Source organism: Erithacus rubecula (genome assembly GCF_903797595.1).
Source record: "Erithacus rubecula genome assembly, contig: scaffold_1030_arrow_ctg1, whole genome shotgun sequence".
NCBI classification, from domain to species: domain Eukaryota; kingdom Metazoa; phylum Chordata; class Aves; order Passeriformes; family Muscicapidae; genus Erithacus; species Erithacus rubecula.
The window spans coordinates 1-16,180 of record NW_027636384.1 but is presented as its reverse complement, the minus strand read 5'-3'; the positions used below and the strand labels follow the sequence as shown (position 1 = coordinate 16,180).

Sequence of the window (16,180 nt, the reverse complement as noted above, 5' to 3'; positions counted from 1 at the left end):
GCAGGAGTCACTCACTGACACACAGTACACTGCGCAGAACACTCTGCTGCTCTGCTTCTCGCTTGTTCGCGCTTTGTGTTTTACAGCGATTTCTCTCTAACAGAGGTGAATTGTCTATACTGCTCACTCAGTACACTCTGCTGCTAGCTTCTGCTACTGCCAAAACACGCCTGGCATGTGCATTTTTCTTCTAAACCCTCTGTTCCATACAGATCTGCCCTGCATCTTGGAAGAGTGCTGTGCACTCCTTGAAGCCTGCAGAGCGAACAGCACAGTAGTGAAAGTAATGCTTAGGAGAAAGCGTGCACAGCACACAGCATTCCTGGCCCTGCACTGAACATACCAATGTCATCTCTGCATATGGCAGCCGGATTAACAAGCGTCTTATTTGCCACAGAAAACTGCATGAAGAGTATGTATTGCAGCAGCTAAGCTATGGGAAGTTGAATTTCCTTCTTCCTAGTTCTGTGCTCTTCTCCTTGCAGGCTTCCAAGAGTGTATGGCAGTGTTAGCAGAAGGAAAGAAGACTGGTATGGAACTGAGGCTTTAGAAGAAAAGTGCACATGCCAGGCGTGTTTTGGCAGTAGCAGAAGCTAGCAGCAGAGTGTACTGAGTGAGCAGTATAGACAATTCACCTCTGGTAGAGAGAAATCGCTGTAAAACACAAAGCGCGAACAAGCGAGAAGCAGAGCAGCAGAGTGTTCTGCGCAGTGTACTGTGTGTCAGTGAGTGACTCCTGCTAAGAAGGAAGATCAACCACAGCTAACTTTGCTACTACATGCAAATTCTACATGCAGCCTCCTGTGCTAAACAGGATCTTGCTGTTAGGCTTTGAAATGCAGAGAACACACTGGCCTGTACAGTGGAAAGGGAGAAGTGCTGTGTGGTGCGCTTGCTTTCTCTTTAGCTTGAAGTGCACTTTCGCTTTGCAGACTTGAAAGAGTGCAAGCTACTCTTTCAGGAAGCTAGACAGACTGCTGTGCTAGAGGTGGCTTAGGAGAAAAGTGCACCTCTCTGTGTGCCCTGCTTCTTCTAGGAGTACCATGCACGTTGATCTTCCTTCTTAGCAGGAGTCACTCACTGACACACAGTACACTGCGCAGAACACTCTGCTGCTCTGCTTCTCGCTTGTTCGCGCTTTGTGTTTTACAGCGATTTCTCTCTAACAGAGGTGAATTGTCTATACTGCTCACTCAGTACACTCTGCTGCTAGCTTCTGCTACTGCCAAAACACGCCTGGCATGTGCATTTTTCTTCTAAACCCTCTGTTCCATACAGATCTGCCCTGCATCTTGGAAGAGTGCTGTGCACTCCTTGAACCCTGCAGAGCGAACAGCACAGTAGTGAAAGTAATGCTTAGGAGAAAGCGTGCACAGCACACAGCATTCCTGGCCCTGCACTGAACATACCAATGTCATCTCTGCATATGGCAGCCGGATTAACAAGCGTCTTATTTGCCACAGAAAACTGCATGAAGAGTATGTATTGCAGCAGCTAAGCTATGGGAAGTTGAATTTCCTTCTTCCTAGTTCTGTGCTCTTCTCCTTGCAGGCTTCCAAGAGTGTATGGCAGTGTTAGCAGAAGGAAAGAAGACTGGTATGGAACTGAGGCTTTAGAAGAAAAGTGCACATGCCAGGCGTGTTTTGGCAGTAGCAGAAGCTAGCAGCAGAGTGTACTGAGTGAGCAGTATAGACAATTCACCTCTGGTAGAGAGAAATCGCTGTAAAACACAAAGCGCGAACAAGCGAGAAGCAGAGCAGCAGAGTGTTCTGCGCAGTGTACTGTGTGTCAGTGAGTGACTCCTGCTAAGAAGGAAGATCAACCACAGCTAACTTTGCTACTACATGCAAATTCTACATGCAGCCTCCTGTGCTAAACAGGATCTTGCTGTTAGGCTTTGAAATGCAGAGAACACACTGGCCTGTACAGTGGAAAGGGAGAAGTGCTGTGTGGTGCGCTTGCTTTCTCTTTAGCTTGAAGTGCACTTTCGCTTTGCAGACTTGAAAGAGTGCAAGCTACTCTTTCAGGAAGCTAGACAGACTGCTGTGCTAGAGGTGGCTTAGGAGAAAAGTGCACCTCTCTGTGTGCCCTGCTTCTTCTATGAGTACCATGCACGTTGATCTTCCTTCTTAGCAGGAGTCACTCACTGACACACAGTACACTGCGCAGAACACTCTGCTGCTCTGCTTCTCGCTTGTTCGCGCTTTGTGTTTTACAGCGATTTCTCTCTACCAGAGGTGAATTGTCTATACTGCTCACTCAGTACACTCTGCTGCTAGCTTCTGCTACTGCCAAAACACGCCTGGCATGTGCATTTTTCTTCTAAACCCTCTGTTCCATACAGATCTGCCCTGCATCTTGGAAGAGTGCTGTGCACTCCTTGAAGCCTGCAGAGCGAACAGCACAGTAGTGAAAGTAATGCTTAGGAGAAAGCGTGCACAGCACACAGCATTCCTGGCCCTGCACTGAACATACCAATGTCATCTCTGCATATGGCAGCCGGATTAACAAGCGTCTTATTTGCCACAGAAAACTGCATGAAGAGTATGTATTGCAGCAGCTAAGCTATGGGAAGTTGAATTTCCTTCTTCCTAGTTCTGTGCTCTTCTCCTTGCAGGCTTCCAAGAGTGTATGGCAGTGTTACCAGAAGGAAAGAAGACTGGTATGGAACTGAGGCTTTAGAAGAAAAGTGCACATGCCAGGCGTGTTTTGGCAGTAGCAGAAGCTAGCAGCAGAGTGTACTGAGTGAGCAGTATAGACAATTCACCTCTGGTAGAGAGAAATCGCTGTAAAACACAAAGCGCGAACAAGCGAGAAGCAGAGCAGCAGAGTGTTCTGCGCAGTGTACTGTGTGTCAGTGAGTGACTCCTGCTAAGAAGGAAGATCAACCACAGCTAACTTTGCTACTACATGCAAATTCTACATGCAGCCTCCTGTGCTAAACAGGATCTTGCTGTTAGGCTTTGAAATGCAGAGAACACACTGGCCTGTACAGTGGAAAGGGAGAAGTGCTGTGTGGTGCGCTTGCTTTCTCTTTAGCTTGAAGTGCACTTTCGCTTTGCAGACTTGAAAGAGTGCAAGCTACTCTTTCAGGAAGCTAGACAGACTGCTGTGCTAGAGGTGGCTTAGGAGAAAAGTGCACCTCTCTGTGTGCCCTGCTTCTTCTAGGAGTACCATGCACGTTGATCTTCCTTCTTAGCAGGAGTCACTCACTGACACACAGTACACTGCGCAGAACACTCTGCTGCTCTGCTTCTCGCTTGTTCGCGCTTTGTGTTTTACAGCGATTTCTCTCTACCAGAGGTGAATTGTCTATACTGCTCACTCAGTACACTCTGCTGCTAGCTTCTGCTACTGCCAAAACACGCCTGGCATGTGCATTTTTCTTCTAAACCCTCTGTTCCATACAGATCTGCCCTGCATCTTGAAGAGTGCTGTGCACTCCTTGAAGCCTGCAGAGCGAACAGCACAGTAGTGAAAGTAATGCTTAGGAGAAAGCGTGCACAGCACACAGCATTCCTGGCCCTGCACTGAACATACCAATGTCATCTCTGCATATGGCAGCCGGATTAACAAGCGTCTTATTTGCCACAGAAAACTGCATGAAGAGTATGTATTGCAGCAGCTAAGCTATGGGAAGTTGAATTTCCTTCTTCCTAGTTCTGTGCTCTTCTCCTTGCAGGCTTCCAAGAGTGTATGGCAGTGTTAGCAGAAGGAAAGAAGACTGGTATGGAACTGAGGCTTTAGAAGAAAAGTGCACATGCCAGGCGTGTTTTGGCAGTAGCAGAAGCTAGCAGCAGAGTGTACTGAGTGAGCAGTATAGACAATTCACCTCTGGTAGAGAGAAATCGCTGTAAAACACAAAGCGCGAACAAGCGAGAAGCAGAGCAGCAGAGTGTTCTGCGCAGTGTACTGTGTGTCAGTGAGTGACTCCTGCTAAGAAGGAAGATCAACCACAGCTAACTTTGCTACTACATGCAAATTCTACATGCAGCCTCCTGTGCTAAACAGGATCTTGCTGTTAGGCTTTGAAATGCAGAGAACACACTGGCCTGTACAGTGGAAAGGGAGAAGTGCTGTGTGGTGCGCTTGCTTTCTCTTTAGCTTGAAGTGCACTTTCGCTTTGCAGACTTGAAAGAGTGCAAGGTACTCTTTCAGGAAGCTAGACAGACTGCTGTGCTAGAGGTGGCTTAGGAGAAAAGTGCACCTCTCTGTGTGCCCTGCTTCTTCTATGAGTACCATGCACGTTGGTCTTCCTTCTTAGCAGGAGTCACTCACTGACACACAGTACACTGTGCAGAACACTCTGCTGCTCTGCTTCTCGCTTGTTCGCGCTTTGTGTTTTACAGCGATTTCTCTCTACCCGAGTTTAATTGTCTTCTACTGCTCACTCAGTACACACTGCTGCTAGCTTCTGTTACTGCCAAAACACGCCTGGCATGTGCACTTTTCTTCTAAACCCTTAGTTGCATAGCAGTCTGCTTTTCTTCTGGTAAGACTGCTATACACTCTTGGAAGCCTGCAAGGAGAAGAGCACAGAACTAGTAAGAAGGAAATGCACATTCCCATAGGTTTTTCTGGTAAAATACATACTCTTCATGCAGTCTTCTACGGCAAATAGGACGCTTGTTAATCCGGCTGCCATATGCAGAGATGACATTGGTATGTTCAGTGCAATGCGAGAAATGCTGTGTGCTGTGCACGCTTTCTCCTAAGCATTACTTGCACTACTGTGCTGTTCGCTATGCAGGGTTCAAGGAGTGCACAGCACTCTTACGAGTTGCAGGGCATATTTGTATGGAACAGTGCACTATACTTCTAGTTGTAGCTACCTACTGTGCTAGGAATAATTCTCTAAAGCTTTTTTTTTCAATGTCATTTTTGCAACCAATTTAAATGAATCATCCATTTTATTTTTATGAGTTTATTTGGTTTGCCATTTTTATTGCTGCTGGATAAAGTTGGATAAAGGCTGAACTGCACCTCTATAATCCTTTGCGCATAAACCATTGGCAAGGAGTGGGACCAAGATTGGATCCCAGACCGGGACTAGGCTCCTCTTTGAGGAGTTCAAAGAGCAAGGGGCTTCTTTCCACAACTGGTGACTTAAGGGAGGGCTTCTCTAATAAACTCTGTCTGAAGCTCCCACTCTGCCTGTGACACAGGTGCCAAACCCCAGTGTTGTCCCAGGCATCTCAGAGCTCACAGCAGCTGTGAACAACCCTTCACACCTGTGTTTCACCACTGGGAAGATGTGCTGGAGAAGCCTGCTGGCCACAGATCTTACTTGAGCCACTCCTCCCACCAGAAACTTGATCCAAGGACAATTTCTGGGCATGCAAAGTAGACGATTGAGGAGGGATATCAGCCCGACTTGGCTGGCTTTGTAAATAAACACCAGGGGTGTGTAATGCAATAGCACATATACTTGGCCCCAGCTGGGCTGTTTCTCTATAGTGTGTTGTTTTTGGTGTTCTGGATCAGAAATCTGTAGGTTTGTTTGTCACCCCATCACAGTGAGTGCCTGAGCCAGGCTGGCCATGACAGTGGCAGCTCTTCTTGGCTAGGGTGTAAGTAAGCAGTAATGCCACCAAAAGCAGAGGTGAGAAGGAGGGTTTGTACATGGTGCACACCCTTGTAGCACTTTGTGATGAAGTTCTCAAAGGGACCTGTGCAAGCAGTGCATGGAAAAATAGATTTTTTTTCTTTTTCCCACTTTTCTATTTTGCACTTGCACAGGTTCAGCTCAGAGGGGTAGCGGCTGAAACCCAAAAAGCGAGTGTCAGAAGACACACTATGATGGTTTCTCTCAGCTTGCCCAATGTGCCAAAGGGCCAGCACCAGGCCTGGCTCTGGATAGTGCCCTTCCATTTCTGCAGCCCTGCCAGCTTTCCCATGTTGGTCACAGCGAGCAAGCCAAGACCCACTGTGCACCCTCTTATCAATAACCAAGCTGGATGTGTGCCACATTAAGATCTACGCTAATCATCGAGCAATTTTGCCTTCAGAACAGATATTTATAAACTGTGCTTTCTGTTTATCCATCCAGGTGGAACATTTGATAGCTGTCTTTTACCACAAACACATTTTTAGCTGGAAATTACTCCCCCTGGTTATCTGCGGGTGCTGTCAGAGCTGACAAATGTCCCTGGGCATGAGCTGATTGGCTCTGTGCACCCGGGGCCAACTTTAAATTTCAGCAAAGCGGGCACAGGCTCCACAGTCTGCCACTGGCACCTGCCTCAGACGGGAAAAGGTAATCTTCTTACCCAGCTTCCTGCCCTGTCTCTCTCTAGCCCTTCAGCTCTGCTGTCCCTGAGCAGGGATTCTCCTGCTTTCACTCGGGGCAAGCCACGGTGGGGATGGGGAAATCCCAATCCTTGGCTGTGCACCTCTCTTGAGCTTGCATTGCTTTGTACTGCTGATCCTTGTGCGTGAATTTCCTTCTGGTGTTTTCTGTAGCAATGCTGGTGTGGCTGAAAATAGTCTCTGGGATGGACCTGCAAGCCCAAGCAAGGGTGGTTGGGTGAAATGAGAGTTATTGGCCAACAGAGCTATTGCCTCCTGCCATTTATCAGTGTTGTGAAAGCCTGCTGCTTCCTTAATTTGGATTTATAAACAGCTTAGCTTGCAGCAATTTTGGGGGATCATTTATTGCAAATACCCACCCAAGCTGCTTTGACAGAAGGAGTTAAGAAGTTTTGATAGTCGGTGTGCCCACTTGAAACTGCTGGCTGTGCCCTAAGCCCATGGTGAGAGCATTGCCCTTGTTGCAAGGAATGCAGAGAGGCAGGACAATGCCAAGGGCCACCACTAACCTGGGAAAAGCTGGGGTTGCTGGAAAACCCTGCTGTCCACGGGAGCTTTGGGACAGCATGAGCTTTTAGGTTGCTGCTAAACAGGATTATTGAGGACCACAAGTCCCAGGAAGACAAACTGCAGTGATGCTTCACTTTATGCCTCCAGGAGCAGCCCAAGATGTAAACGTCCCTCGTCTGACTGTGCCTGTGCCTGCTCAGCACAGCCCTCACCACACCTGCGAGTACGGCTTTTCCCGGGTTCCCAGCACACTGAGATGTACTCCCAGTGCACCCTGGCATGCTTTCAGCAGTGGGAAAATGGGGTTGTAGCTGCTTACACCACCTCTGGTGCTTGGGGAGGGGATTAAGGTGAACAGCAGAGGTGAGCCCAGAAGGAAAAGCGTATATTAGCATGAGGTGGCTGAGCGTGTCCCTTCAGTTTAGCAATCAGGGCACTGCACAAGTGTCCATCTGGGTGGCTCTACCTCTTCCCTGGGATTTCTGTGGGTCTGGGATCTGCCCAGTGCTTTTGGCCTGTGAACAGCCTGAGCCAAGCCACAGGAAGGGAGGTGTGGGAAGGATGCTCATCTTCCCCATGTGAGGAACAGTGGTCAGAGGGGTGCCTGCAATTATTTTCCAGCTCTCCTAATGGGAAATTTTGAGAGATTTAACTAAAAACAGGGCAAACTAGGATGAATGTAATAGCAGCTGGTTTTGTCCTGTATTACTGTTGCTCACCTAGAGTGAAAATCTGCTCCTAGAAAAGGTTTGCTTTTTTTGTCAGGGTAAGGAATAGGGAAATCCCATTGGCCATGAGGGATGGGCCCCTCCAATGTGTCTTTTACCCCTCCCAGAGAAAGCTCTCACAACCCAGAATGTAGCAGGGCAGCCCAGGGGAAGGCAATAAATCAGCATCGATTTGCTTTTCAGATAGGGGCACAGAAGAGAGTTAATACTATGCTGTGTAACCAGAGCTGTAATCCAGCCTTTGATACTATTCACAAACAATGAAACAACCTGGGAATATTCAATATTTTGGGGTGTGTTTCTGCCCCTTCAGCTTGGCTTGGGATGTTTCAGTGACTGATTTTGCTGAAATCAAAGAGGACTCCCCTCCACGGAGCTGTCTCTCACTCTGTCATGTAGGGAATGTCTGAAATGGCTTTGTGGGGCTCACAGGATGCTCCCACCAGTAGGCAACCCTGAGGGATACACTAGTCAATACGAACCAAAAAATGCCAGGATAATCAGGGAAAGTTGGAAGCCTCCAAGCATGTACAGAAACCCTGCCGTGAGGACACAGAGGTTCCTGCTCAGTAGCTCAGTAAATACTGGGAAACTCCAGCCCCAGATTCCCATCACAGGCAGATCCAAGTAAGCTGGAGCCTTCTTTTGTGAGCAATGGTGCTGTGTATAAAAAATTCTCTGTGATAAAATCTTCTACAGCAGCCTCCAGGAAAAGGTTATTTGCAGACCAACATAGCCTATGAAAACTAGCATACAATACCATCATGCTGTAGCAAAATTCACATTACTTTTCAGACCCCGGAAATGGGGTTTTGACCTTTCCTACTACTGCTGTCCTTAAGTCAGCACCCCAGGTAGTGCCTGGGAATTTATTGGCTTATCAGTACGGTTTTCCCACCCTTCCCTGAACATTGGGCAGGGCAGGTGGCCAGCAGTGGGCACTGGCTGCTGCCTGGATGCTGGGGCAGTGTTTGATGCCTCAGCTCTTGCCTGTGTTTTGCTGCCCACAGGTGCCACCGCCGCTGCCTGGGAGAGCTGCTGGGAACTGTGTGGGACAGCACCAGGTATGTATCCCTCTGCCACCTCCTGGGGCCTCAGTGAGTGCTGCTGGGACCCTGCTGCAGTGCCAGGCACAGAAAGAGAAACTCCTGCCAATGTAATTAATAAGGAAATTGTGGGTTTTGATTCTTTTCTTCCCCACCAGATCCTTCTGAAAGGCTGCAATGCCAAGCACGGCTTCTACATTTTCAAGTATGTCTACTCGTTCTCAACGCGGAGGAACCAGACACAGATAAAGGTGAGGAGGTGGCCAGGGGACACCCTGGCCTGGCTGCAGTGCCCCAGCAGCCACCCATCACCTGACCTCCCTCTCCCTTGTGTGTACTGCACAGAAAGAAGAGGCTGACCACCAGACTATCATCCCCAGCCACCGGCTGGATGAGGACAATGCCAGGCGGGAGCCACCGGCTGGGACAGCTGGGACAGCCCCAGAACACAGTGACAACAGCAGCACTGAAGTCATCAAGTATGGGATCGTCCTCAAGCCTGAAAACCAGAGCACCACAGCAATCAGCAGGGATGGTCCCAGTGCTCGCCCTGGCGCTGGCACACGTGGCAGCAGTGGCGGCACGGGTCCCACCCCATTCAGCTCAGAGGGCAGCGGCGATCTGGATTTGGTGGTGGAATTTGATGGCAGCGCTCCCATTCTTCCTCAGGGTGAACGCCCCAGGGAGGCTGTGGTCAGGAACAGGTCCAGTGTGAGGAGTGAGGACAAGGATGACGGTGCCCCCAGGGTGGTTCCAGTGACCGCTGGGAGGGGGAGGGCCCCTACCACCAGAGGGGCAGGGGATGAGGGCAGCGGGGAGGCCACTGTCTCTGGCCCAGGGCAGCAGGGTGTTAAGCAGGGTACAGGGACAGGAGGCATCGCTTTGTCCTCTGTCACTGAGAAGATGGAGGATGTCCAAGTGGATGCTGCAGGTGTGGATGAATACACTTACATCCCTGATTCATGCAGTGTCACCATCAGCCGTGGGAGCCTGGGCAGCACAGACAGGGACACCAGCTTCACCCAGATCTCTCCAGACAAGGATGACGAGGTCAACATCTTCATTGGGAGGGCCAACATCCGTGTGGGGGAGCAGGAAACCACCCAGGCTGGTGTCCCAGTGGGTAGCAAGGATGATGGCATCCCATCTGTGGGAACCAGCAGCCCCCTCTCCAGGGGTGGCAAGGATGATGGCATCTCATCTGTGGGAACCAGCAGCCCCTTCTCCAATGGTAGCAAGGATGATGGCATCCCGTCGGTGGGAACCAGCGTCCCTGTCCCCAGGCTGGATGTCACTGCAGCACCCAGGGGTGGCGAAGATGACAGCATCCCTGCTCGCAGGCAGCCTGAAAGACTGGCCACCACAGCCACCCCAACCCGTGGGGACAGCGTCACCAGCAGCATCAGGGATGGCCATCTCACTGGAGAGGACGAGGAAGGTGCCACCCCCATTGGTGCTGATAGAGGACTGGTAACCCCTGTCCCCTGGAGAGGCACTAGTGGCGGCATCACCGGCCCCACGGTGGCCAGCATCCATGGAAAAGATGATGACGAGGTGAGAGGAGAGGGGCAGAGGTCCAAGGGGAAGCCAGGCCGTGTGGCTACCATGACCACCCGCCAGTGGGGTGACATGGAGGCCACTGTCACTGTCCCAGCCGAGGGGGCCAGCATCCGCCCGGCCACTACCGAGGGGGATGGCAGCACCACACTGGTGACAGGCAGCGGCCACAGGGCGGGCACGGGCACGGGGCAGGGCACAGCAGGGAGAGGGGAAGTGGGGACAGCCACCTCCCGACCCCCCCGTGGGGAGGCACGGCCCGGGTCAGGGATCAGGGTCCATCCAGGGGGAGCAGGGCTGGACAAGACACCCAGGACGGACAAAGCACCATCTCCAAGTGGGAAGCCCAGCAGCGGGGCCCAGACAAGTGTCGGTGGCTATGATGGCGGCGCGGGGGTCAGGTCGCACGCCGCCGAAGCAGCGGCCAGCCCCGCTCCTCAGGCAGGGCAGGACACGGGCAGCATGGCGGCAGCAGGGGGCCGGGAGAGGGGCAGGGGCAGCGGGACGGCAGCGCCGGGGGCCAGGCCCCACGGCAGGAGGCAGGGGGCCGGGGCGCCGGGCACCATGGCCACGCTGGGCCGCAGCCGGCAGCTGGACCAGGTGAAACGCGCCGACGAGCTCCACGTCCGCGAGCGGGCCTTCTACAGCCTGGGCGGGGAAGGCGGCGGCCCCCACGGCCCCTACCCCGGCCTGGGCAGCGCCGACAGCAGCCAGTCCTCCGAGGGGGACGGAGGCAGCCACAGCGAGAGCGGGCAGACGGGACTGCAGCCCTCAGGGTGGGGGGCCCCCGGGTACCCCCAAGGCCGCTGGATGTGAGGCGCGGCCGCCATCCACCCCGGCAGGCTCCAGCGGTGCTGGGGGTCCCACACGCCGCCTTTCCCCGCTGCGGGCTCTTCTCTTGCCTCGGTGAGGGGCGGGTTGTTCCACGGTGCTTCATAGCCCAGGAGGCAAGAATCACTGGTTCATGCGATCTGCTGTTCAGCCGGGGGAGGCTGCAGGCGGCACGGCAGCAGGAATGCCCGGAGTGCTGCGCCACACGGCCAGGAACAGCAGCCATGCTACACGGCATAGGGTAGCGGTGTTCGTGCACTGAAGCCAAGCAAGTAAAGAAGCAGTGAGAAAAAGCCTCTGTCCTCGCCGTTTCATTTCCAGCCTACTGGAGAAATAAAGGCATTTCTGTACCTGAGGACCTGCGGGCTCTGGTGTTTGTAAGGGGGCTTGAGGCAGTCACTCTGCCACAAGCAGCATGCTGGGGGTGGGCCGGTCGCTGGGCATAAGGACAGCGCATCCCTGGCCCTGCCATCTCCTGTGGGGCCGCAATGTGGCCAACAAGCCCCACACATCCCTCCCTTGGGTTATCAAACCCTGCCAGATCCAATCCCCTCTGGGCTTGCTAGGGAGGCTCACAGAGCATCCTCCCCCTCTGTTCATCCAGCAAGAATCCCCACCATGCCCTCCTGGTGCTACATTTCCTGGCCACACCGTCCTTCCAGGAGCACCATGACGCTCTGGCTGTGCCACCGCCATTCCTGCCGCTGGCCCCTGCACACAGGCTGGGCTTCGACACGCTGGAGCCATGCTGGCAGTGCTGCCAAAAGGTAACCACAGGTTATGCAATGGCAGGTTGCTTTTTCTGGTTGAGAATATGCTGAAACAGGCGTGTTCAGCAGTGTGCCAGAGCGAACAGCCCAGTGGGAGAGGTGTTGGGCCTCGGCTGGAGAGGGGACTCACCACCAGCGCTGTGCCCATGAAGAGAGCAGCCAGGAGCAGCCACAGTGTCAGTGAAGTACCCACAGAGTGCCTGCTCCCCTGCCCTCTGCACACCAGGGAAGTGGCCGATCCTGTTATGGCACACAGAATCACAGGATGGTTTGGGTTGGAAGGGACCTTAAAGATCATCTAGTTCCAACTCCCCTGACACGGACAGGGATGCCACCCTCTAGACAGCACGTTGCTCAAAGCCCCATCCAACCTAACCTTGAATGCTTCCAGGGATGGAACATCCATAGCTTCTTGTAGCAACTTGGTACTTAGGGAGTTTGCAAGCCTGGTGTAGTACCCAGGCCCCTCCATCCTCAGTCCTGACCACACCCTTGTCCAAAGGAGTAAGCAACATCCTTAAGCAAGGGTTGGGCACCATCTAGTGGAATGAAAATCCTGTTGCTGGGAATGTTTTGTGCCCTTTGAATGATGCTGGCGTGGGCATTGCTGCTGCCTTGTTCCACTGCTTCCCCTTGGTGCCAGGGAGCCCTGCCTGAATGGTGAGCTCAGGTATAAAACTGGCTAGTTAAAGTATAAATGGCATACATTTATAAAACAGCATTACCTCCTTGCACAGTCGCTGATAAAGCTCCTGGAATTTTTGTGCTGTGACTCAGGCTCTACATCTGGGAGAATATATTTTGGGATGCTCACCCTGAGCCCCCTGCTCAGCACCACAATGTTGCCTGGCCCTGCCCTTTCAAAAGTCACCTGCCAAATAGCACAAGCGGCCACTGAACATAAAACCTGCAAGTTTCCCTAGGTAAGGGTTTTGCCAGAGTATTGGAGTAAAGCAGGGAGCTGATTTTTCCTTGCAGTGAAGGGTGAGGAGATGGGCTGGCAGAGTGGGGGTTGGCAGGGTGACACTGCCCACCCCTCATGCTCAAACACATGTTTTTGAGGAAAAAATTACTTTAGACTTTTAACAAATATACATTTACACTGTGTTCCTTGTGTTCTAGTTTTTTGTTTTGTTTTGTTTTGTTTTTTAATCAAGGTCAGTAGTAATTTATATCTACAAGTGTTTCTTCATGCTGGGACAGCAGAGACTGAAGTGATGTAGGGTCTTTCATCTCACCCTGTAAGTGTGTGAACCCAAGTGAAGAATGATAGGTACTATCTGAGGGTACAGAAAAAATAAATTTTCCCTAAAAATCCCAGCTATTCTTATGAATGCTAACTGTGTTCATGTGGCCAGGCAAGTATGGGTACACACTGCTGCTCCAATGGTGCCCTCCCCATTGTAACACCATGGTTTTTCAGAAGAGGGCAAAAGCAGACAGCCAGAGGGAGCAGCTGAAACCAGCACTTCTCAAAAGAGAAGGAGCATGGCTACAGGACAATGACAACTTTCCTCCTCACTTGCTGTAGTTACTCAGTGAGACCCTTCTTCATCCCACACCAAAGAGAGGGACTGACAGGGACTGAAATACTGTGTACAACCCCAGCAAACTCTTCCTCCCAGTGCTCGACCTTCCTGCTCCTGAGCTGACAACCAGGGTGACTGCAGGGGGCCTGAGCACATCCAGGTTTTTGGAGGATGGAAGATGCCCCAAAGCCTCCATCCTTTGCCAAGAGAAGCACTTATTGCCATTGAGGTGGTGCAAAGCAGACCCAGCAATAAGAAACTGGGGTTTTATTTCTGCAGAACAATGCACACAGTACTGCCTATCATCAAGGAGGTTTGAAAACCCAGCACTCATGGACCAGGGGCTGAGGAACATCCCTGTATCCAGCAGGGCTGGGATGGGTTTGCTGCTGCTCTCAGCAGCACCAGCCAAACCATTTAAATAAATGCAGGTCCAGTGGTAGACTGGCTACAAGGAAAAGTGATTTTTATTTCACTTTTCCTGCTGTGTTGCCTTTTAAAGCAGAGCAGGGCTTCAAGAGGAAGGTGCTGTTCCCAGGAACAGAGCAAATCTCCCAATCCCCTTGTGAAATGCTCAGTAGAGGAATAGTCAAACACCTGAAAAATTCAAGAGTTCAGAGACTTTAAATAAGAACCTAGTTGTTGGACTTACACCAGTTTAGAAAAGAAATCCAACCTAACACCAAAAATTCTCTTTATTTAGATTTAAGTTCTGTTTACTAGGGATTAAAATTAAAACAGACTCATGCAAGTATTCAGCCATAGACTAAAACACATGGAAGAGAAGAGAAGCTGTGGATGTCCCTGTCCCAGGCTGGCCAGGGTCCTGCACACCCTGCTGCCATGGATGGGTGTCCCTGCCTGTGGCAGGAGATGGGAATTTAAGGTATTTAAAGATGGTATTTAAGGTCCCTTCCACAGCAAAGCCTCCTGGGGCACCAGGAGGGTGCAAGGGGGCAACAGGGGTTCTGCTGCCGTTAATGGAATGTTGCCACAGCCAGACCGTTGCCACAGGGATTCCACCCCAGGCAACCTGGGGTCTGTTAAGGCAGTTGATGGATCCTCTGCAGGGAAGCAGACACAAAGTGTTTCTCTCCTCCGTGTATGTCCATCTTCTCCATCCCTGGTGGGAGCAGAAGGTGATTTGCTGACATTTATGAGAAAAACTCTTGACTGACTACACGGGTGAGTGTAGGTTATTTCTGAAAAGGTTTCTGGTGCCAAGGGGATGCTCTGGGCTTCGGCCCAGCTTCAGGTGTCTAAGGTTCCAATCCTGAACTTGTATAGAAATGGTGTCCAGGTCTCTACTGAACCTGTACAGAAATAGTGTTCAGTTCTGTACTGAACTCATACAGAAACTGGTGTACAATTCTCTACTGAACTTATACAGAATTGGTGTCCAGTTCTTTACTGAATTTGTACAGAAACTGGTGTTCAGTTTTCTACTGAACTTGTACAAAAACTGGTGTTCAGTTCTCTCCAAAACTCTTACAGAACTGATGTGCAATTCTTGACTGAACTTGTACAGAATTAGTGTTCAGTTCTCTACTGAACTTTTACAGAAAAGGTGTTCAGTTCTCTACTGAACTTTTACAGAATTGGTGTAGAATTATCTACTGAACTTGTACAGTATTCATATTCAGTTCTTTACTGAACTTTTATAGAAGCTGGATGGGAAACCGAGAGCACGGATGATATTTAAGAGAATGAGTATTCCAGATAATCTCCTCTCTTGTCTTCTGGTAGGTTTGGAAGAACATTGTTCTCTGATCCCTAGAAGTCAGGGTTTTGTAGCAGTTTGCTACCTAAAGGAGTCTAAGGCATCAATTGCTGCAGCCTCTCTGACATTCCTTCTCCGGTGCCTGTCCTGCTTACTCTTCCAGTGGGAAACACCATGAGCACTGTGAGTACTGTGCTACTCAATGAAAATCTAAAATACATTGTCTGGCTTGAAAGAGTGTGCAACAAATGCACGAGAACAGAAGCCTATCAAGACTTCATGTAACTTCATGTTTTGGGAGATGGAAGATTTTGAATCTCTCTGGGTGCTAGCAATATTTCAGAAATGCTTATAGTGTGATCAATGACCTGAGAAAATTGTGAAGTAGTCTCCTCATTTTCAAACCTTTGGGATATGCTTTTTCTTGGTGAGACAGCTGGTAAGAGATCGGGGGGACTCCTTTTTTCCTTGATGCCATGCACTCAGGGAGGAGTGCCCCACACCATATGATGCATATTCCAGCCTTTGCATGAGTGTTTTCTGTCCCCTTTCATTGGTGTTGCCAAGATGGGGGGCACGTTGCCCTTCTCCCACAGAAAATTCTAAGGCTTTGCTCCCTCCCAGGGTCAGCGAAAGCGCCGTGGAGAAGCCGCTGATTCTGGTCAAGCTGAGAAACGGAGCAGGCTGCAGGCTCCCAGCACAAGTGGAGCTCCAGAGACAGAGCCAGTAGACTTCACAGAAAGTGGTACACTTCCTTTTGAGCTTGGCAAGGACAAAAACTGCTTCTGGGGGGCTGGGGCTCCAGGCAAATGTGTGCATTTGCCAGTCTCCAGGTGCTTTAGTGGGGAGGAAGGGAAATCTGGGATTTTAGGAAGTGCCTGGTGTGGCATCTGTAAACAGCAAGGCTCCTGACAAGCACAGGGGTTTGTTCCTGAGCTGCAATACATTTGCAATAGTGGACATGAACTGTGTAGCCAAGGTCCAAGTGCTGCTCAAACAGCTGAATGTCTGCTCTGAGCAGCTGGCAGTTGCCACAGCAGTCACTGCACAGGGTGGCAAACTAAGTTTGGGATCTCCCAGCTGGGAAGCAGATAAGAAAAAATTGTCATTAGTTGTTTTCCATCCCTCAAGGGAACATGTACAATATGCTACTGTAAAATCAGGATACCTGCTATGATTC

The 16,180-nt window shown here is 50.8% G+C and overlaps 1 long non-coding RNA gene across 1 annotated transcript; it reads left to right on the top strand.

The window, feature by feature from the left end:
• Positions 1 to 14,387: 14,387 nt before the first annotated feature.
• Positions 14,388 to 15,760, top strand: LOC306815150. Its single transcript, XR_013777329.1, has 3 exons — positions 14,388 to 14,465; positions 15,027 to 15,183; positions 15,625 to 15,760. It is a non-coding gene; the product is annotated as an uncharacterized lncRNA (long non-coding RNA).
• Positions 15,761 to 16,180: the final 420 nt, after the last annotated feature.